This window comes from Rattus norvegicus, chromosome 3, assembly GCF_021556685.1.
Source record: "Rattus norvegicus strain SHRSP/BbbUtx chromosome 3, alternate assembly SHRSP_T2T, whole genome shotgun sequence".
In the NCBI taxonomy this organism is placed as follows: Eukaryota; Metazoa; Chordata; class Mammalia; order Rodentia; family Muridae; genus Rattus; species Rattus norvegicus.
The window spans coordinates 51,767,938-51,792,539 of NC_141536.1; the positions used below are offsets into that span (position 1 = coordinate 51,767,938).

A 24,602-nucleotide genomic window follows, 5' to 3' on the forward strand; every position below is an offset into this window, starting at 1 on the left:
CCCCATAGAAAGAAAGATGATTCCAACCAACCAGACCCGACCCCCAGCTCCCAGGCACTAAACCACCAACCAAAGAGTATACATGGATTGACACATGGCTCCAGCCACATATGTAGCAAAGGATGTCCTTATCTGGCATCAATTGGAGGAAGAGGACCCTTGGTCCTGTGAAGGCTCAATGCCCCAATGTAGGGGAGTGCCACGGAAGTGATATGGGAATGAGTGGGTAGGAGGGGGAGTACCCTCATAGAAGCATGGGAGGTTGTAATAGGGGGGTTGTAGATGGGAAACTAGGAAACTGGATAACATTTGAAGTGTAAATAAATAAAATATCCAATAAAAATAGTTCTTGTTAACACATAGAAACAAAACACAACAAAACCATACAACTTTAAATAAAATATTTCATTTTAGTTAATTTTTTTATCTCTTGTTATTTGGGAGATAGAGTATCATAAATTAAGAATTATCTTGTCATTTACTCCAGAAAATATGGTGGTAACTAAAGAGGCAAGTATGCCTTTATGATTTCTAATTCTACACAAGACGTCTCAGTTTTCTTTTTTTATATAGCATAATTGAATTTAGAATATTGAAAACAATGTTAAAACAGGACTCTGACTGTTTTTTAAGACAGTATTGTTGGTGGATTAATTTTTTTTCTTGGCTTTCTTTCTCTTTAGACCTTATTAGACCCTAAAGTCACATTTATCTCAGTAAGTTTGAGGAAGCAAAAAAGATGGGTCTTGTTTGCTAATTCAGTTAGCTAGGCTATATATTTTATTACTAGTGAACTGAAATCATTACTATTTAGAGATATTATTGAAAAGTATGTGCTTCTATTCCTGTCTATTTTTCTTTTTTTTTAATGGTGGTTTCCTTATCTTGTTCAATCAGCTATTCTCATGTTTGTGTTTTCCCTGTAGCCTCTTGGTTTTGTGTATTCTTCTCTTCAGTTTCAAATATCCTTTCCAGTATTCTCTGTGGAACGAACTTAGTTACCATTTGCTTTTTAATATGTTTTTGTCATGGAAATTTTTATTTCTCCTTCAAATTTAATAGGTAGTTTTGCTGGGTATAATAGTCTGGAATTGTAGTTATAGAAAAACAGACATTCCCATTTCCATTGAATAATCAGCCTTTATGGTGATGGATATGACTTCATAAGAGACTTAGCAGATGTTGGTGTGCTCCTTTTGTCAATGTTTTTACTGTTTCAACTATAAGTTATGAGAAATTTCTTTTCGGGCTGTATTTGGTGTGATGTGGCATTCTGTTCCTATGTAACTATCTCTTTCTCTAGATTTGGGGGAGTTTTCTTCTTTGCTTAGGATTTACCATTTTCTGAAATATTCCTTATTTTATGCCCATCATTCAACGTTTTGTTGCTTTCACGTGGCCAAGCTCTTGCATCTCCCATTGTTCTGTTTGTTATTTTCTTTATCTACTTTCCCCATGACTCTAAGCTCTGATATCTGACATCTTGGTAACCCATTATAAGACTAAAGAATTCTTTATTAGGCTTAGTGAGCTTTTAATTTCCTGATTTATTTCCGTTTGGGCTTTGTTGGTATTCCTAACTGTATATTGAATTTGATTTTCATATTCTGAACTGTTCTTGTTGTTGCAATCAACAATTTGCTTATGGTTTTGAATTTTATTTTTGTCATTTCCAGTTTTGTATTTAGCTATACATCATCTAAGGATGTTTATACTTTTTATTTTAGAAGAGGTGTCTGTGTGTGTGTGTGTGTGTGTGTGTGTGTGTGTGTGTGTGTGTGTATTGTCTAAACTGACCTCCTTATATGAAATTACTACAATAGTGATTTTTGGAGGTGGGAGGCATTTTAACTTGACTTTCATATTCTTTGTGTCTTTACAAACACAACTGGGCATCTGCATTCAAAGATGGAGTAGAGAACTGTGTGTCTTTAGAAATTCTACAGAGGCCACAGTCAAGAATAGGCCACCAGGAGCTGAGGCAGATATTCCTATAGGAACTAGGCCCTAATCTAACTTTTGAGCATCATCATGGAGCAGAGTGTTTGGTGAGAGCATGAAGTGGTTGTGAGGTACTTGTCTAAAGGTGAGGCATGGCAGGCCACCCTCAGCCTCATATGACCATATGCGATGGCTGTAGAGGCTGTGATCCACATGAATAGGGTGGAGTGAGGATAGAATGACCGCAGATGAAGCGGCAGCCAATGTGGCAAGGGAAATCAGAGGTGGGCTGAGCTAGGACAGGGTTGAGGAACGGTCTCTTACGCAGTGATTAAGCCTCACAGGGTACAGTTGCAGCAAATGGGAGCAGGAGTAGGGCAGGCAACAGAGTCAATCTCTTAAAAAATCACAAAATAACGAGCATCAGAAAAGAAACTAGTTTGGTGAGGTAGCTCAGTAGCAGAATCCAAGTTTCTAGATTTGATCCAAATGCCACCAAAAACAAAAAAAAGAACAGGATTTCACTTTATTATCTAGTCCTCAAAACTTTTTCAATTTTTCAGTAATGTTCATTAAATGATAACATTTTCTGGTCTAGATAAATTCAATATCATGTGTTGTGTTTGGGATCCTCCTTGAGATTGGTTGTGGGTGTTTGTAGTTATTGTTGTTGTTGGGTGTTTGTTTGTCTGAGTGCTTTGCTGTGGTATTTTCTCCCTTTATCCAGAATATTTTCAGGTGGACTCCAAGTATAACACAGAATTGTACTTTCCTTAGTGCATGAGATAGCAAAGGATACCATCTCGGATTAAATAATGATATTAATATTGATTTGATTCAAAATGTATGTTACTTAATTTCTACTGCTATTTATTGTTGTGAATCATAGTGGGAAATACTTTGACACAGTATTATAACGTGGCTTCTCATGGTCTGCACACAGTACTCTTGCCTAGGTTATTAGTAAGGTGGTGACAGATGGCTTTCTAACTCTATCCTACACATGTAGCGATTGGACTCCTACAGTCGTAGACAGATTTTCTTATATCCCATTGGTTTGTTTCTTTTTATAAAGAGGTATTCCTAGATGTTTACTTACTCCCAAAAGTGCACTTTAATTATTATTTTGAAACTCAAATAACCCTAGGTTACACTAATCGAAACCATTTCAGACTTTAAAAAGCCCTGTGTGTGCCCTTTCCAGCTATGGTCTTTATGGAACATGTACCCAAAATAAATGACACAAGTACTTTAAACTCCAGAAATATTAACAAAAATGCAAATATTTCAGCATGTTCAGTCCCTATTCTATCTTAAAATATCATAACCCAGCAGCATGATCAACTCTGGCTCCCTAAAGATGTTCAAGAATACACAGAAATTTTTATTTTTTAACAAAATTATTTCTGTAGAAATGGGAATGTGATGTGTGGCAATTTTGTTGAAAAATGAGAGGTTGGTTTCTTCATACTTTACATATATATTATGTATATATATATATATATATGGAATTTTAGAGCAAGATAATATGGAATACTATAATAACTTGCAGATGCCTAGCAACCATTCTCTGGAGTATATGTGAGAAGATTTTTGTTTTGCTTCTATTCTGTTCTAAGTGTTCTTATTCAGAGCTAACACTCTCCCAAGGCTTTAAATTAAGCTCGGCTCTGGTGCTGCTCACAGTATAGCTCTAAAGCAGAACTATATTTGCTTCTCCCTGCCCTGCCCTCGCTGAATGCCTTCTTAGCACTTTTACCTTACTCTCTAGTGCATATCACAATTTGCAATTAGATAATTATGAGTAATTATGTGTAATCATGTATAATCACCTCACACTACAGGACACTAGATGCTAAGTACATGAGGGCAGGGACCAGGTCTACCATTCATTCAACACACAGTGGAGAGCCTGGTCATAATAGCTGCTTTCAAAAAACTCTTGTGTATCCAAAAAGTACTCATAAGGACATAAACCTGCATGGGCTTTGCACTGTATTCTCCCCAGCCGTCTAGAATTATAACTGAAAGGGGAAAATTATTCTGACAGATAAGGGGAACAAATTAAGAAGTAATTTGCAGTTTGAACAGTTTCTGTGGTTACTCTTTTTTAAAAGGGTATCTTTCATATTTTCTGGCCTGCTTTTGTATGCTGCCTCCAACATATAGGGGAATCTTTGTTTCCTGGAGGGTTAGAATGTGACATCATCGTATTAGGTGTCATAATCATTGTCAGCTCTGGCATCTGGATATGTCTTCCACAGCTGAATCTGGTGGCGTAATCAAGCAAATTCTATCACGTGCTCTCTGAAAATCTTAATGTCAGCTAGTAGCAGGAGTGACTTTTACTAGGAATGAGAAAAGACCACTCCAAGCTGCTACTCATGTTGAAGAAGCCTGCTCCCCCACAATGTGTGTGTCAGGCTATGTTTCAAAGATGATTGTCACCCGTTTATCAACCTCGGCTGTGTAAGGGACAGATGGTTTGACTTAAGTGAGCTTTCTCATTCCTGCCATTAGGAGGCTAATATTAATTCAGAGTCTGCAGCTTCACAAAGTGAAGGGTAAAAAAAAAAAAAAAGAAAAGAAAAAAGAAAACATTCTGGTGCTCAAAAAGAAATGGTATGCATAGTCCTTGAAATCCACTAGGAATGAGAGGTATTTTTTAATATGCCTGATTGTTCATCGGTTTTAATGATAGAAATAGAGTGTTCTGAGAGATGTTACCAAGGGGGCCCTGCCTTATCTTGGGTTCATAGGAAATATCTCTAAAATGCAAGAGGAACTTTGGGGGGGAAGCTGGTCGATTCGTCTTCAGGTTCTTGTTGGTCTTTCTGACTGGGCTTATACAACACACATTAACTGAAGGTTTAGAGGCTGGGATATCCGAAATCAAAGACCTGGCACATTCAGTTTCCTGGATTGGAAATAAATAGCATTCTCATTATATAACAGAGAGGAAGGAAGTGGGGGGCAGGGAGGGGAGAGAGAGAAAGAACGAGTTGGTTTGTTACTTTTCTAGTCACTATAATAAAATACTTAAAGAAGGAAAATCTGTCTCTCCTAGTGATGAGCTTCCTTATTGGTTGTCTAATCCAGAGCTTCCAGCCTGAGGCCAAATATACACCACCAAAAACATCGATGCAATGTGCTGTTTGCATATATTCATACATGCATGCGTGTACCACAGTAATCAGATAAAAAATGGCCTATCAATTTGAGACAGCGAGGACATGTGAGGGGGCCATGGGAGTATATCTGGGGGCATTTTGAGGGGGAGAAAGCAATGTAATCCTATTTTAATTAAAGGTGTATCAAGATAATGTAGAAAATTAATTGTACTCAAAAGAAACTAGGGGGGAAAGGACTTATTTGGAATCATGGTTTGAGAACATCATGAGGTTGGCATCACGGTTCGTGGTTATGTCAGCAGGAGCAAAAGAATGCCCCAAAGGACTCCCAGTCCCGTATTCCACTTCTTCCTGTGAAGCCCCACTTCCTGCAGCCTTCACACCCTCCACAAAAGTGCCACTGGCTGCCGATTCAATGTTCAGACCCAAGAGTCTGTGCGACAGAGTTCAGACATAAACTCTAACAATAGAGAAAGAGAATATTAATAAGGTGCCTACTTTTTAATGAAATTTTTAGTCACTTCAAAGAAGGCAGAGACTAAAATATTCATTATGGGGGCTAAAGGGTAAAAATAAGTGTGAGTGTATGCACACGGGGACATCCTGACGCATCCATAGAAAGATTAATAATCCATGTAGCTAAGTCACCATGTACAATAGACAATGTTGAGAAAAGGGTGGGAGGTAGAAGGGGAGGGGGAGGGGGGATTGGAGAGGAATTATGCAACCTCGATGATGTGGGCAGGATTGGAATTCTGCAATTTACTGAGGAAAATGAGGAGCCTTTATTGATCTTAACCAGGGCCATTATATTCTACCTTATTTCTGGCCACCTTGATGCATGTGTGCCCAGCTAAAATGAGGCAAGGTGACACTCTGTGTTCCTTCCTCAGCTCTCGGGCTTAAGTGTTTCCTGCTTTAGGCAGTGCCGCCTTTACAAAAGTTTATGCTTTGTAATTTGTTAAATGTTCTATTTTAAATGGGCCCCATTGAAGATGATCTGATGTTTATGAATGTAAATAAGGAATGATATGCCTTACTAAGAAAAGATGTGTCACCAAGATTTGCTCAGATATGCATTACAGCCTGTTAGCCACGCTCTGAAGTAAACCGTAAAGTAGTTGGTGAACTAACTACATATTAAATAAGGTACCTCTAAAGAAGGTTATGCCTTGACTGGTCAATGAAAAAAAAAAAAAACATCGTGTCCAAAAGATCTTAGGTACATATCTGTATTTTCCCTCCCAGTATAAGAAAAATATTTGCTGATTCTTCATACATTAGGGTAATTTTTATTAGACATAACTACAGAGAATATCGAGAATATCCAACATATATTAAAATGTCACCTGAACTACAGTATGGATTATGGACAATATAAAAAGCTAGAAGCCTCCCTAAGACTCAGTAGCTAATGTGAAGATGAAGGAAACCTGTATGGGGCTTAGGGAGTGGACAGGTACAGAGACAATGTCAAGGTTTAGGACCAAGCAGACATACAGACTTGGCAAAGTTTCTTTTGTTTCTTTTCTGACCTTGTCAGTTGCTATTTCACATTCCCAGAACACCCACAAAACTTCACTGTATATAATTCCTATGTAACAAGAGAATAAGATACCCTTACAAATTATCTCTTTAACTCATCTATACATATGACCCTTTTCTTTAAAATCCATAAAGAATGATGGTGACACTGAGCGCTTCACTTAGACTATGGTTGCTACTACCTTATTAGTGAAGTCTTAATTCATTTATTCTTTTCATGTATATTTACTTGGCTCTTAAATCTGCTAAACTAGTTTGTGTTAGGCATAAGTTCTTTCTTAACTTTGCTAATACTGCAGTTAGCTAATATGCTAGCCAGGTTTTGCCCTGTTTCTGGCAACCGTGTATAGATAATCTCTTTCGGTCATCAAGCTATGAAACTCATTCTTCTCCAGAGTGGAAGTATATGAAGTATATTAGGTAAAATGTATATTACACAAAACAGTTACCATTAGCCACAAATGTGACTTCTCTGACGAGCCCATCTTTTCTATTTTTAATCTATCCAATTAATACTTCATCCATTGATCTAAGAATGTATTAAAAATAAAGTAGACATTGATGAATGTTTTGGTCAGTAATCATGAGTTTCCCCCAAAAAAGCTTAAAATAAACTCTAAGAACATTTAGTTACAAAGATTTAATAGTAAAGACAAAACATTTTACAGGAGCAAATAACTGACAAAAAAGTATAGGCCAAAGCAGAATTGTAAGAGAACACTGAGCAGAGAAGGTGGTTACCTACTGAAATTAAATGTCTGTTTCCATTTAGCAGCATCTCCCTATTTTGTAGATGTCTCCCTCAAATGCCTATCTTCTGACAAAGACAACTGATGACAACCACGGTGGTTTCAAACTTGAATCACTTTATCAAACAAGATGTTTCATCTTTTATTTTTTACCCAGAATTCACTCGGAAAAGCCATGTGGAGCGACTCCAGTTAAAGAAGCATGAAGACAAGTCTACTGGGGTGAGTTTTAAGAAAGGCAGTCTACTGATAAATAGACATGTGAAAAAAATAAAATCTCTCAATTTTGGCTAGTGTGAGCCATGTGGCCTGGAGGTTGTTGACGCCACTTAGAGCTCCTTCTATGCAAGTATGTGAACAAAAGCCAATGCCCCATAAAAAAGTGTGTTTAATGACCAAGACAAATGTGAATCATTTAATCAAACCTACAGATGAAATATTGTTATTTGCAGCTTATACTTGCTAGTACTTACGGCATTTTGATTTGAGCCTCCATGTCTTGCTGACTAAAGCATCCTACTATGAGTCAGCCTTCAGGATATGTCTTCATCCTTTTCTCTTTGCAAGATATATACATGCGTACAGTAGATTGACACATCAGAAAGGACTTTGCGTCTTATAGCTGAGAGCATCTTTGATTCAGTAAAGTTAAGAAAATTTTAGGAAAAGAAAGACTAATTAATTGACTACAAATCAATGAATTCCATCCATGAACATTTTTTATCAAGAAAGATCACTGGACATGAGGGATGTACTATGTTAACTCATAAAATTTTAGCAAAGATAAATCATGAAATAAGTAAGTCTAATGCACAGCAGTACTTAAATAAGGATAGTTATAAGACCACCAGTGAAACAGAGTAGACTTTTTCAGGAAGTATGCAAGAGGAAGATTCATTTGAGCTAAGCTTCTAAGGACCTTCTAGACAAGTTAAGTTCATTTGGCTAAGCAAAGAACTTCTCCAACGAAAATCAGAGAACCTACAGGGATCACAATATCTTTCAGAGACATTGAGGACCCAAAATTGGTAAAAATCAGAGATGAGTTGGGATTAACGTACCCCTACCACCAAGTTCATCAAGTTCATGTGTGTGTGTGTGTGTGTGTGTGTGTGTGTGTGTGTGTGTGTGTGTGTGTGTCAGTCTGTCGGTCTGTGTATGTATTTGTGTGTCTGTTTATATGGGCGTCTGTGTGTGTGTGTGTGTGTGTGTGTGTGTGTGTGTGTGTGTGTGAAAGCTACTAGTGTTTTAGAGTTTAGAGATATACATGTGACAGTGTATGTATGGAACATACAACAGAGAACAACTCTGCTTCAACCTTCTCTTTCCACCTTCTTTAGGACAAGATCTTTTTGTTGTTACTCACTTCATACACCAGACAAGCTGATGCCCAAGCTTCAGCAATGCTCCTGATTCAACATTGTCTATCCAATAGTAGAAACAGTGGAATTAACTGTTTCTCCTATTCTAACAGTGGAAATAACTACTGTGACCTGCTTTATACATAAGTCCTGGACATTTGGACTTCAGTTTTCATGCTTCTGTAGGAAGGCCTTCACTCGTAGAGCTATCTCCTTAGTCCTTAAAATCTTGAAATAGTCGGGATTATTTTATCTGTGACAGAAACTAGTGTGTGTGTGTGCTTTGTCCAAGGTCAACCAGATATCAGAAACTAAAATTTGTCTCAAGGTTCATCTCACTCCTAAAGGCAGGTTTATATCTCCTATAAAGGATTGTCTAAAAATTTCATTGAGATTGATTCCATGTTTGACTCTGCTGAAATGGGTTTGGAGACATTTCTCTCTTTCTCTTTGTTTATTCTTTTTGCAACACTTTTATTGTCTTTAGTGTGCTATTTTCATTATATCATATGAAGGCTTTGAGAAATATTTCATGTTTATTATTAGTATATAACCTATAATTACCTGTTTTATTTTTTAAATGACTGAAAAGTTACATAAAGGTTTGTCGATCCCACCTGATCAGCCCTCCAGTGTCTTATATCAGCTTAAGGCATTTACTATTCCCTTGGGCCAAATTTTACCCCAGAAAGGACAGAGGGAATAATTCGAAATAAATTTCAGAGATACATTATGAGAGATAGACATCTTATTTTATTCTCTACAAGTAACATGTCATGGAAGTAGACAGAATATCAGAAATGTTTTTGTGTCTATACAGATTAAATTTATTGGTAAAATAGAAATGTCTGAGCCTATCTAGCTTCTCCATTCCAATCATTTAAAACCCAGGTCATGCACTTCAAAGATTTTTTTAAGCGTAGACCAGTTTGAAGCACCAAAGGCCAGAAAATGCCACAGAAGTAAGAGTGCATGCCTGACCTTTGAGACACTGTAGTCTGGCTACACTCACTCTGACCTGTACAGTTCAGTCCTTTTTACAACCGCTTTAGAATTTCTTTACGTGTAGTGCTTTTAAGTAACTACCCAATGGCCAAAAGAGTTCCCCTAGCCAATCAGTGCTTCCTGCAGTGAAAAAGCAGAGAGGTATTCACACAGCATGACTACTTAAAAGGTAAAATGAAAACATAAAACAGATAAACACCCGAGGATGTATTTAGTATTAAACACTAAATCAGAGCACCCTGCACTCTATTTTGTATTTTACCTGTAGAAGAAATTCACTGACAACCATTTTTTCTTGTCAAAACAGACCCTTTGTATTACTGTTATAATTCAACACATGACATGATGTATTCTGCACTATAGCCTCTCAGAAGTTTGTGTGCAATTAATTTTCTTTGTTGTAATCCATGGACAATGACTCTTCTTTCCGAATTCCATTTAAGTTATGTAACGCTTGCTCATCAACTTGAGAATTATCTCTATGCATATGCAAAGGCATACTGAGGAATACTGAGCCTAGTGATAGCTCTGGTAAGATATGCTTTCTGTTTAAAAGAAGATCGTGTAAATAAGACACCACACTGGATAACAGAAAACATCCAAGCATCTTTCCTGGGTATGTGTGTAACTATAGGGGTATGCGGACTTGCACATGCATATGTGTTTTACTATGGGGATTTAAAAATTGAAACCATGAAAACATTTGTGGAAAACTTCAAGACAATTTCATCTCAAAGGGAACAATTTTCAGCTCAGGTGAAACTAAAAGTAAAGGGGTTAAGAAAAAGAAGATAGGATTTGGAAAGAAACAGAAAGTTGGTCATGACGAGAATAAAAAATATTTTTGTAAGTATTGTAACATTTTCCTTTTCTTGCTAAAGTGACAGTGGGTCCTAGACATATCAAGATATTTTATTTGAATTAAGCTATATATATTAATATATATATTATAATAATATATACATACTATAATAATATATATATTAACATTCTATACTCAGCTCTCCATAGATCACCCCTGATGACTTCCTGCCAACTTTGCTCCTCCTGTCATCACCCAACAAGAACTTTTACATCCAGCAGTCCCAAGGAGTTCACCAACCTACTCCATCCTGCAAGGACCACAACATATCTGCTAAGTAGGAAACAGGGTTTCTCTATCATTCCACAAAAAGAATATGAAAGTAGGGTAAAATCTTTTGAGAAGAATCATTAGACTACTACAAATGTTGTCAAATAGGAAATGTTTATTAAAAATGTGTTTGAAGAGAACACAGAGTTCTTTTCAGTTCCTGGTGCTTGAGATCCATGACCAAAAGCCAGGGGCATACTGAGAAAACCAGGATTACTCCTTTCTTCCTTCTATGGCTGCTAAGAGCTCGTTAGCGAGGGAGGTTAAAATGAATGGACTGTAATGATTAACCTTGTATCTGCTCACAAAATATATTCCGTGAGATGATAGTAGTAAAATTATTTCATAAGCAAGTACATTGACTTATAGTTACTGTGGAGACTCTTGGAGTCCTTGTTTTGTGACATATTATTACACATCAACATGATAATTGGGTATAATCAGGAAACAGTAGACACTATGTTCTAGGTCTCCAGGACCAGGACAGATTACAGAACCCTACATGTACAGTCTTCCTTCAAGACAAAAAAAGAAAAGACAATTATAATATATTTCTGTGGACTCATAAATCAGTCAGCACACTAACAGTGACATGATATTCAAGCTGTGAATGAATTCACCTTGTGGACCAGAACAGAAAGATTCTTTAGTGAGTATACTGCAGGCAGGCAATAGGCAGGGCAGTGTCTAGAGCTCAGCTTGCAGTAGAAGACAGCAGGCATTCCCCCCACACACACATAATGGGGTTGTCTCTATTTGGAAGAAGTATTTCTTTAGTTCAGGCAAGTTTCTTTTGTGCACAGTTCCCTGGAATTCAGTTCCTGCTGTGCAAAGGAGGTCATTCAGGATTGACACGTGTACTCTTCTGGGAAGTTACGTGAGTTTCTGAGTAATTTCTAGTTGCCAAGCAAATAAGGGCATCACTGGTTAATCAAAGTTCAGTCCTAGAATAAAGTGTAGGACACAGTGTTCTCATGTCCAGTTTTGGGCATTTCACAGCTGGTAGTTTGAGTTTCCTGTATCAAACTTAAAAGAGTCCCCTAAGTGAATATTGGCTCTACTTTCTACTCTCTTATGTATGGCATTCCCTACACATATACAGTTTCATATTTATACCTGATTTAGCTCATATCCAAGCTAGGTGAAATCTTCAGGAAGATGGTGTGTTTATCTACTCTTCACGTTCCTTTTATTTCACTGCAGTGGAGTGTAGAGCACATAGATGCTGGTGACTTAGCTACTCTGTGTGATCGGTGAAACTTCTGTCTTGGTAGTGCAAGTATATTTACTGTGTTTTGCAAGTTGGTTCATTGTTTTACCATTTATATCCCCTGGCCTTCTCTTTTCAATATACACTATTCTAGAAACTTTAGTAAACCTATCTATATAGTTGCATAGTTTCACTACACTCAAGCTTTCTTGCTGCTCCTGTGTAGGTGAGGTGGTCTTATCTACTATTCATTTTCTCCAAAACATAGTGGGCAGATACTTAATTCATGTCATAACATCTTCATCTTTTCAGAAGGAGAGATAGCTGGAATCATATAGGCATAAAGCAGTCTTCTTTCATCTAGCATGGTGTACCTGAGGTGGTTCACTATGCATAGTTGGAGTTTACTCCCACTTTGTTACTTGTTCAGTATTATACCACTAGATGAATGCGCCTTTATTTCTCTGACTTCAAATTATTGTCTTTTTTACTTGTTTATGTATTTATTATATCATATATGATATCCAGACCACAGTTTCCTCCTACTTCTCTTTACCCCCAAGCTTCCCTATCCATCCCTCACCTTCTGCCTCCCCATTCCCACTCCCCCTCACTCTCCTTCAGAAAGTGCACACAGGGATCACAAACAAACATGGAACTTTTACATGTTTGTTACAAGAATATTAGGCACCTTACCTCATATTAAGGCTAGATGAGTCAACACAGTGGGAGGACAAGAGTCCCCTAAGCAGGCATAGACATCAGAAACAGCCCTGCTTCCTTTTTAGGCGTACCACCAAAACACTAAACCATACAAGTGTAACAGGGGGCCAAGGATGGACCCATGCAAGATCCCTGATTGTCATTTCAGTCTCTGTGAGCCTCTATGGGCCCAGGTTTGTTGATTCTGTGGGTTTTGTTGTGGTATCCTTGACACTTCTGGCTTCTAAAATCCCTCCTCCTCCTCAGGATTCCCTGTACTCTGCCTAATATTTGGCTGTGGGTCTCTGCATTTGTCTACATCGGTTGCCACATGAAGCCTTTTGGGCTAGGCACCAATCTTTGATGATAGCAGAACACCATTAGGCATTAGGCATCATTTCACTGACTATTTTCTCATTGTGTTCGGTTCTATCCTACATCTCAGAGCAATCCAGCCTCTGGTTTTTGATCCTACAGGAAATGTCAGCAGTGAGCTCCCTCTGGTGGCATGGGTCTCAGGCTGAACCTGTCATTGGTCAGCTCCTCCCATAATTTCTGTGCCACTTTTACCCCAGCACCTCATGCTTGCAGGAGAAATTGTTGGTGGAAGGTTTTGTGGCTGGGTTGATGTTCCAGTCTCTCCACCAAAAGTCTTGCCTGGTTATGTAGGAGATGGCCAGTTCAGGCACTGTATTCCCCATTACTAGGAATCTTAGGTAAGGTCTCTCTAATAGATTTCTGGACACAAATGTAATTGGGTAGCAATTAGAGGGCAAAGTAGAAACCTACCCAGAATGGTAACTCCCAAGAATCTATTAGGGACCATAGCTAGTTGTCTTTTGAAATTGGTTTTTAATTATGTGAATGTTGCTGTGATGTATGCTGTGAATGCCACAGCATTCTCAGAGGCCACAGGTATCAGATCTCCTGAAACTGGAGGTATAAGTGGTTGTGAACCCTTGGTGTGGGTGCTTGCACTCAAACTCAGATTCTCTGGAAGAGCAGTACATCCTCTTCACCACTGAGTCCCTACTTGTTGTCTATTGTAATGAGATTTTAGCCTACAAAACTAAAACACAGGACTGTGTAGAGCATTGTGTATCTTGAAAAATTCTTAAGGGACCTCAACCAAACCTAGGCCACCAGGAATTGAGATAGACTCTCCTACAGAATCTCAGTCCTATTCTAATGTCTAAGCAACTGCTTGGAGAGGAAAGATGGAGACTCCATGAAGTAGCTGAGGAGTGCAGATCTGAAGGACTGGCTACCACAATTTACCTGGGCCAGGGCTGGAGGTTTGTAAAGGAGTAATATGATTGTCTTCATTTCAGGATTCCATAGACATCACTTTATATGTAAAATTTTATTTGTTCTGAGACTGCTAAGTGTCTGGAACTATTTCATATAATGAGCAAAAGCATAGAGATTTAAGCAAAGTTCATGGCAGCCAATACCTCTATTATTTGGAGGCTATTATGAATCAGACATAGGAGAAGTGAAAACAGCATCACTGAGTTACATTTTATATCCATGAGTGACTTGCAGCAGACAAAGCTTATAATCCTTTGAAGGGTGGACTGTCTATCTGGTCAGATGTGACTTTCCAGTATTGAATGTGAGCAGAGCTAATCAACCAGTGGAGTAAAGCAATCTTTTTGTAAAGTCTAAGTAACGCGAGAGTTTGGAGGATGCCCTGTCATTGGAAAGATCCCAGTGAGTGTCAAGACCAGAGCTGTTCTGAAGATGGATAGACTGCACATACCTGGCCTAAAGTTATTAAGCCTTGGAATCATTTAAATAATTTTCCTTGTTTTAATTTAAAGGTCTGCCTACAGATAGATAAGTTACCCATCACAGAGTACCATGCCTCTTATTTCACACCCAGAATTAATAAAGTTATGCTCTAGTTTATTTCATGTACGAGTTATGTTTGCACAAGTTAATCCTACATCAGCTTCAGCAAAGAACCCTTCTCTCTCATCATTTCACTATTTATAATATACATCATGATTTGCCCTCTTTCTAGTAACTGGTTTTAAATGAGCTCACCTCTATCTTAAAAATTAAAATATAGAATAATAGCAAGGGTTATGTTGCATTCTTCTTATCACTTAAGTAAGATACATAAAAATCATTAATAATGAAAAGGAGATTTGCCCATGGACCTGAAGTTGTTGTACAGACCACTCTTTATAAACACCATTAGAGAAAGGATGCCTGCCTATGGAAGATAGCTAATCTCTTGGTGACAGTAGATCATTGATAGGTAGAAATTATGTCCGAAGTAATTCCATAGGTAGACATATCACATAACTTGTGTCTCTAGGCCTTTATGTCTCACATTTAAAATCAAATACTTTCCAACTCTATACTACTAAACAAGAAACATTTTAAATGCTGATAAAGGCACACAGCATGTGGCCTCAGAGAGTAAACTTCTCACCACTGTATAGCTCACGGTAAAATGGTATTCTTAGTGTTTAGGTGTTGTAAGAATTAAATGATACAGATGAATGAATGATGCATGATTTTCATAATTCATACAATGTGGGAAATATTGTGAGTTTTTATAGCATGTGACCAAAGATAAATAATAAATAAAACTGAAAAGAAACAATAACGTGAGGAAACCAACAAGCCGTGTCTCTTCAAAAAAATCAAAGTAACATTTTTAAGGTGTGGAGGGTAACATTGTTCTAGATTGTGTAAGTTACAAAATTATGAAAAAGCTTGATATCCCAAATTCAATATATTGTGTTTAATTAAGTATAACTGCCAGAACAATCAATTGATAGCTATTAAAAAACACTTAGAGATGTTTCAGCAGTCAGTGGATATTAGCCTGCATTTGATAATTATTGTTAATTTCATCAAGCATGAAAAGGGCTGTAGAGGATCATGTTGGATAGGTACTGATGAATACAGAGCCTTTCCAGAACGCATGCAGTTTACTTTGAAGTGTCTCAGCAAGAGGGGGGGGCAGGAAAAAGGAGGAAGGGGGAAGAAAGCAAATGAGAATAGAATAAGGCAAAAAATTGTATTTTCATCCAGATGGTGGTACTATGGGTTTTCATCATGTAAAACTTTGTATTTTGTTATGTATTTGAAAATTCTTCATATATTTTGGATATTAGCCCTTTATCAGATGTAGGATTGGTAAAGATCTTTTCCCCAAACTGTGGGTTGCCCTTTTGTCCTAATGACAGTGTCCTTTGCCTTACAGAAGCTTTGCAATTTTATGAGGTCCCATTTGCTGATTGTTAATCTTAGGGCATAAGTCATTGGTGTTCTGTTCAGGAAATGTTCCCCTGTGCCCATGTGTTCCCACTTCTCTTCTATTAGATTTGGTTTTTATTAGATCTGATTTTTACATGGAAGTCTTTGATCAACTTGGACTTCAGCTTTGTACAAGGAGGTAAGAATGGTTCAATTTGCATTCTTCTGCATGCTGACCTCCACTTAAGCCAACACCATTTGTTGAATATGCTATCTTTTTTCCACTGGATGGTTTAATTGCTCCTGTCTAAAGGAAATTCAGGGACAAATTGTGGAGCAGAGATTGAAGGAAAGGCCACCCAGAGATTACCCCACCTGGTGATCCATCCCATATGCAGCCAACAAACCCAGTCACTATTGCTGATGCTTGCTGATAGAAGCCTGATAATGGTTGTCTCCTGAGAGGCTCTATCAGTGCCTTACAAATACACATGTAGATGCTTGCAGCCAACCATCAGACTGAGCAGGGGAACCTCAATGGAGGAGTTAGGGGAAGGACTGAAGGATCTGAAGGGGTTTGCAACCCCATAGGAAGAACAACAATATCAACCAACCAGAAACTCCAGAGCTCCCAGGGACAAAACCACCAACCAAACAATACAGATGGAGGGACCCATGGCTCCAGTGCATATGTAGCAGAGGATGGCTTTGTCTGGCATCAAAGGGAGAGGAGGCTGTTAGTCCTGAGAAGGCTTGATGCCCCAGAGTAAGGGAATGTCAGGACTACGGGGCGGAAGTGGGTGGGTTGGTGGAGGAGCACCCTTTTGGAAGCAGGGTGAAGGAGGGTTGGATGAGGGGTAGTTTCTAAGAGGAAACCGGGAATAGGGATAGCATTTGAAATATAAATAAACAAAATAACCAATAAAAATTTAAAAAATAAAGCCAGTGGAAGCATGCAAAAATATAAAAGAAAGAAAGAAATCTCAAATAAATAGTTTTTATATGGTATGTCTATGTTGATAAGCACATCCAAGAAACAGAGAAAAATGAAACAAAAAGCCAAGGGGTGGACAAGCAATCACATTGTTTGCCTTTCTCTCCCTTCCTTTCTAATTGCTTTTGTAATTTTGGATTAATAAACGGGAAAATCTGGGTCCTGCCTGATTTTTTCCAGAAAATAGGATTAAGAAAACAAACAACAGAAATTTTATTTTTCATGTGTTTTTCAATGTTTCTTTAATGGCACAGATTCATGAGTAGCTTCAGTTTTAACTCTAATGTCTATATTAAAGTGTTATCCAAAATTCTTTGAGTTAATCATGATTAGCCTTTTACCCCCCCAGATTATAAATGTTTTTCTGAAGCATAAGCTTCCCTGAAATGCGATAGGACAAACACATGGTCTGAAAGAAAATGGCTTCAAGGGGCTGGGGATTTAGCTCAGTGGTAGAGCGCTTACCTAGGAAGCGCAAGGCCCTGGGTTCGGTCCCCAGCTCCGAAAAAAAGAACCAAAAAAAAAAAAAAAAAAAAAAAGAAAATGGCTTCAAACAAAATGCCATGTGGCCACAGTGAATGGACCAGAAAACATCAAAGCAAAACACAACAAAATAAAGCAAAACAAAAACCACAGGTCAGACAAGACACAGAAAGCTAAGGATAGGATAAGACAGTGTTACCATGTATCAGAGTAATAAAAGATATATTGGTAGGTAAGTCCTTTATACATATTCTTTCCCCCTCTCTCTCTCCTTCCCTCCACCTCCCTCCACTTCCCTCCCCCTCCCCCTCCCCCTCTCTCTCTCTGAACACATACAACACACCCCCTTTCACACATGGATACTTTATTCAGTAGTTTCTTTCATTGTTCCAGCTTTCTATTGTTTCTGTTCAGGGATATGATTCTCTGCTGGCTGGGCTGCTGTGTTCTTTAGAGCGGGATATGTCTTCTGCCTCTATTCTCAAGCCTTTTTCTCCTCCTCCTTCTTTCCTCACTATCTTTTCCTGAAAAGATTAAAGAATAAATTGACCAGAACTTGGAAGCAACTGGTAAGCTGAAAGCAACTTTGTGAGTAGCTGAAGAGACTGAAACTCTAAAGATGGTGTAAAGTCTCCATCCTTCTCCGGGAGTGCTCTTGGTGGGGGCAAATCAAGACAGAGCATATTTGGAGTGAGGGAGGTAGAGGTTAAAGGTTACTTCTGAAAGGTGTTCTAAGGCGATCATTGCACAGTGTGCTCCAATGGCTGCCGCTCACCAGTCTACTTGTTACTAACCATGTAATCTCAGTTTCTCGCGGTATATTCTCTCATATCTGTCCGTGTCTGTATACTGCGCATGCTCCCATGTAGAACTGAATTGTAGTTGTAGCTTCCAATTTTTGTTTGTGGCCACTTTGTCAGTCTCTAAGGCACGAATGCACTGCGAGGCTCTTCTGCTGTCAATAATGTTCCACTGGCCAGAAACGCTGCCATACCAGTATTCACGGCAGCCAGATGTATTATTTTTGGTCCCTTGGGGCACAGTGTGCCTGTGTACTGTAATCACACACTGTATACTTGCTTTCTATGATCTAATCCCTTTCCTCACTCGCTGAACCAATAACCAAAATAAATTAAATGACGACTCCATAACGTTGGCAATGTGAACAAGGCCAGGGGGTCGGAATCAAGCAAGCTGCTTCCTTTGGCCGTGTGACAAGTACTTATCGTGCACAGGACACTATAGTACTTCTTAGGATAAAAAATAAAATTAGAACAGGTATGATGTCTATAAATTGCAGACTTTTCAGGCGTGCTGGTGAGATGGGGTTATGTCTATACTGATCCACTGGGTTTTGTCTAATCACCTTCAAAATCAAGCCTGGAGAGCCATTACTTCTCACATTTTTTTAAACAACAATATACTTGGGATACCTCATTATGTATATGTCACACTGTTTGGCTACAGTCTAACAGCTTTGGAAGGTTAGTCATAAGTGAGAACACAGTTTAAGTGACATTTTATGAACTTAAACCGAATCACTCTGCTTACACTAAGTTGTCAGTCTCCTTGTCTCCTTGTAGTCAGCAAGCAATCTCCTTTTTGTTACACAGCATCTGCAATAAGGTTTGTGTTTGCAAACTTACAAGTTGGAGGGCAGGAGGAACAGGACAAATACCCCTAGGGTTTACTGGCATAATGACAATTGAGTCTCACAGTGGAAGACTGAACCCATCATCCAGTGACATCAATACCAGAATCGAAACAGACTTTCAGATTAAATAATTAAGTATTTTGGAAATGACATTGGATTTATAAAAATTCTCTGATTTTATTGTGTATTTTCTTAATTCATTAAGGAACAGGACAGACTAGTATTTAAGCTAGTGTGAAGGCCTTACTTGTATTTCTAGAGTATTTCTTGGTTAGTATGTTAAGAGCAATGAAGGAGTCCAGTTGCAACCTTGCCATCGATTAACTGTGTAAACTTAGACAAACTACTTTTCTGATTTCCTGTTCAAATAACGCAGGTCCAACACGCTTTGGTAATACACTTTTTAGTTCCTTTGACCTGTCTGTTGTTAGAAAAAGATGCTGCACTCAGCTAATCGTCCCACAAATCTAAATTTCTCATTGAGACATAAATGATGAGAACTAAAGACATGGCTATGTGGTTAAAAACACTGCTTGCCCATCCAGAGGACACAGGTTTAGAAATTCCCAACAACCGCATGGCTGCTCACAACTGTGACTCCAGGGGCACGGGATCTATTACCTTCTTTGGGCCTCTGCAAATACTACACACATGTAATTACATGTAAGCACATGTAATTACAGAATACACAGAGTCAAGGCACCCAGACACACAAATAAATACCAATTTTTTGAAGACACACCACTTTTTTTTATTTATCTTTTTTTTTAAACTTAAGTATTTCTTATTTACATTTCGAGTGTTATTCCCTTTCCCGGTTTCCAGGCCAACATCCCCCTACTCCCTCCCCCTCCCCTTTTTTATGGGTGTTCCCCTCCCCATCCTCCCCCCCTTGCTGCCCTCCCCCCAACAATCATGTTCACTGGGGGTTCAGTCTTACCAGGACCCAGGGCTTCCCCTTACACTGGTGCTCTTACTAGGATATTCAATGCTACCTATGAGGTCAGAGTCCAGGGTCAGTCCATGTATAGTCTTTAGGTAGTGGCTTAGTCCCTGGAAGCTCTGGTTGCTTGGCATTGTTGTTCATATGGGGTCCCTTCAAGCTCTTCCAGTTCTTTCTCTGATTCCTTCAACGGGGGTCCTGTTCTCAGTTCAGTGGTTTGCTGCTGGCATTCGCCTCTGTATTTGCTGCATTCTGGCTGTGTCTCTCGGGAGAGATCCACATCCGACTCATGTCTGCCTGCACTTCTTTGCTTCATCCATCTTGTCTAATTGGATGGCTGTATATGTATGGGCCACATGTGGGGCAGGCTCTCAATGGGTGTTCCTTCTGTGTCTGTTTTAATCTTTGCCTCTCTATTCCCTGCCAAGGGTATTCTTGTTCTCCTTTTAAAGAAGGAGTGAAGCATTCACATTTTGATCATCTGTCTTGAGTTTCATTTGTTCTAGGCATCTAGGGTAATTCAAGCATTTGGGCTAATAGCCACTTATCAATGAGTGCATACCATGTGTGTTTTTCTGTGATTGGGTTACCTCACTCAGGATATTTTCCAGTTCCAACCATTTGCCTATGAATTTCATAAAGGCATTGTTTTTGATAGCTGAGTAATATTCCATTGTGTAGATGTACCACAATTTCTGTATCCATTCCTCTGTTGAAGGGCATCTGGGTTCTTTCCAGTTTCTGGCTATTATAAATAAGGCTGCTATGAACATAGTGGAGCACGAAGACACACCACTTTTAGAAGTATGGAGTTCCAAACTTTCTGGTGTGTGTGTGTGTGTGTGTGTGTGTGTGTGTGTGTGTGTGTGTGTGTATTTGTAGGAGAGAGAAGTTACTCATTACAATCCATGACAGATCTTTGAGATGAAGAAAGGTGAAGGTTTTAAATTATGTTAGTCAGTGTATGTAGTATCAACACTAAGAACAGTTAGTTTACAAACTAAATATTTGCATAGCACAATTAGCACTATTCTTGATATCACACCTGATTTTTCTATAATTACAGAATTAATTATTAATTATTTTATTAGAGTTTAACTCCTTAAATTTATTTATATGTGAATATCAAGGAACAAGTCTAAAAAATCTACCCAAAATAGATACACATCAAGAAAGGATTCATTTGAGTATTCTTAAAATCATTCATTCATAGTAAATTTTTACTTGATTGAAATATTATCACATTTTCCTGCATTGTTATAATTCAATTCAGTTTAATCTGCAAACTATGTACTAAGTAGCCATTTACACTTACACTGACAGACAAAGCAGGGGAGATGGGCTATCCTACCTCACATCACTTTCCCTGCTACTTGCATGGTATGCATGTCAAGTAACCTTGCAGTACCAACACACTAAGATCTCTGCTGTCTTTTCTGCAAGTTTTTGAAGGACACACAAGCTTTCATTGAGCCATCTGTGTATCCGTGGTGTCTCACTCCCCAGATCTAGACACAAAAGTAGCCTGCTGCCATTGTTGATCAAAGGAAATCATTTAACTGACATCCAAATGAGCACAGAATGAACTCGTCCCTGTGTGTGGTTAATACCTCCATTCCACACTCCCTTGATGGCAAACCCCAAAGACCCTATGAGGATTAAGTTACATTACATGAAGCTGGATGAAAGTGACCTGTAGTTGAGACGCTCTTTCACACCAAAAAGGGAAAATTATTCATTCTAAACTTAAGTGATAGATTAGAATATTATTTACCAAAACTGCAATTGCCAAGAGTCTGTGTAAAATGATGTTCCAAATAACATCTTTTTAGATAAGTTCTTTTGATCTAGGCCGTATGCTGTGAGATGAACCAAGTACTGATAAAATATTTACCTGACTCTGGAAGCTTTTTTTTTTAAAATAAGCTGACCTCACTTCCTCCCACTTCAGTGGATTCTGTTTAAGATTGTCACCTCCGCTGTTGCCTCTGGATGGGGAAAGGTGTCTTATCTTCAGAACTTTGTTTCATCCTCAAAACATCCCATGCCCCAGGGTTTTTCTTGCAACACATCTTTCTATTCAGGTCTGTATCCATGACTAGCCAAAGCAGACTACCTGTGTTCTTCCTATCTGTCCTCACTGAAGGTTTTGAAATACAAACATTTTGTTCTCCGATGGTTTTTATTTTTAGATTACCAATTGCTGTCTAAAGTTCTGATAAACCACACCAAAGCCTTTTGTTTGTTTCACTTCTGGTTTGATTTTTTCCTCAAGAGCCAAATGCTTTCCTAATTCAGTTGCCATTATACAAAGTAGAAGTCACAAAATAGCGACTTTGGACCAGATATGGGTTACAAATGTTCTTTTAACATTGTAGTACCATCAAAATAATTTGATTCATTTTTATTTCATTGATTTTAAATGGTAGCACTTAAAGTGGTAAAGGTTTTTCATACAAATCTCAAATTCTTGCTTTTCTCCAGTATGTTCCAATGTTTTCATTCAAAAGCTTTAAAAGCAAAAAACCCATTTCCCTAATTTCTGTTGCATACAGCCTGGTCTCTGAAGGCTTTTAGACTTTGAACCCCATTTTAGACAGATAGGGCTCACATGCACAAATTAACATTTTAAAAGAATCTATGTGTGCCCAGGTGTGCATGTTTTTGTGAAGGCGTTCATGTGTGTGCATGAAGGCCACATGTAGAAATGGTAGACTTTCCACAAACCCTCTCCATCTAACCTTTGGAAATAGCAGTGTCTTACTGAACCCATAGTTCACCACATGACTGGACTGTCTGACCAATGAGTACTGGGAATCCTTCTGTCTCTACCTTCCATGCATCAGGGTTATAAATGTAGGTGGAACCATACTCCACTTTATGGACGCTCTGGAATCTAACCTTGGTCCTTGTGTCGCAAGCAAATTTTTGACTGAGCCATCTACCCAGCACCTGTAAATGAGTTTCTAGCATTTCATAAGGTTCTACATGTTGAACAAAGACTGAGCACACTTGAAATTTGACCTAAGTATTCAAACTGTATTTGTAAAAGCATCTCAGAATTGATTTTTTCATTAATTTTCCAATTCAGTCCCTGATGAACATTAACTTAGAACTCTGAATAAGAGTCAAATGTGACTGAAAATGCAAGTGTGTCCTTAGAGTGTTTATAATCAATCAGAAAGACAGTAACCTGAAAGACCATCTAGGTGATCTACTGCAGTTTTAATAGCACACATCATGATCAAATTCCTACTTTCTTGGCATAGCAACTTCATGTGGGTACATCCTACATCTATCCTTTCTTGCTTTCTCTTTCTTACTCATAATAACCTCATTTCGTAGTGAACTACTGAGACAGTTCTGATTAAGCCTTCAATTTTTTCACCTTCAGTAGATGGACTGAATACAGAGGATAGATTATGGATATTATCTTCTATAATTCCACCCTGTGCATATTTTGACAACAACAGTATGAACCAAGGTATGAGTCCTCTCAGGACTAAATAGAATAATTCATGTACATCTTCAAAATAGTGTTTGGCAGATGATGGCGCAAAACATGTTAACTTTTATTACTAATACATTTCTCCTTAATTCTCGCTGACAGCATTGTTATCACAGTTGGGCATTCCCTACTTGAAATCTTGTCCTTTGGTTTACCTTTCCTGACATCACTCTGTTGATCGGCACAGGATTTCTCTTCTAGTTCTTTCTCTTGTTAACCTTGCAAGTGCCTGAGTATTGCAGTGTTCCATACTTTGCCTTCTACTGTCTATCTACTACTTCACCATAATGATTGTGTCCTGTCCATGGCTTTAGAAGCTACCTCTGCTCTCATGACTGTTCTATTTATATTCCCTTTCTTGACTGCAATCTTGTATAGCCAGAAGTGTCTTCATGCTGTGTTTATCAGGGATCTCTAATTCAGATTCCTGATTTCCTTCACTTATTCATTCCTCCCATTTTCACTCTTTTACTCTTTTCCCCACAAAATAACAGCATGGTTTTCTCTTGAACTACACATCACCCAGTGCTTTTCTGATGATCGACAGATTTCCATGGGCACCACTGGTGCTGGTGTAAGACAAATAGACAGACACTCTCACTGCAGATTTGGGGAGCTACAAGTTCAACATCCACCACTTTCCACCAACTCCCTCATGTTAGACCCTGCTGCTGAAATTGGAGAAGAGGAATGGTGATGGTGGCTTCAGATTTGTCACCATCAAAAGCTGCAAGGGACCATTGTTATATCTCTCAAATTTTAGCAACTCTAAACTATATCATAACTTGTACTCAAGAAAAATGAAAAAAAATGTGTCAGACATAAAAGTGATGCTGGGTTAATCTACTGCTAAGCAAACCACAGAGTGCAAGAAGCCCTTGTTCAAATCCCATTGCTGTCAATAAGCAAACCACAAACAAATGCACATGACACACAGCCTACCAGCCACATGCTTTGTCCATATTCTTTAGAGTGGTTCACATTATGTTTCTGGTTGCGCTTTTGGGCTAGTGGCAGGTCCAACAGAA

At 38.5% G+C, this 24,602-nt stretch overlaps 1 protein-coding gene across 5 annotated transcripts in view; it reads left to right on the forward strand.

Annotated features, from left to right (window-relative positions):
* Nucleotides 1-24,602, forward strand: part of B3galt1 (Beta-1,3-galactosyltransferase 1) — a 582,026-nt gene that overhangs the window by 309,535 nt on the left and 247,889 nt on the right. For 3 of the 5 annotated variants that reach the window (NR_197780.1, NM_001434404.1, XM_087653542.1), the window contains 1 exon segment: nucleotides 7,524-7,588. The gene's annotated coding sequence lies outside the window, so the exon portion shown is untranslated. 5 annotated transcript variants of the gene reach the window in all.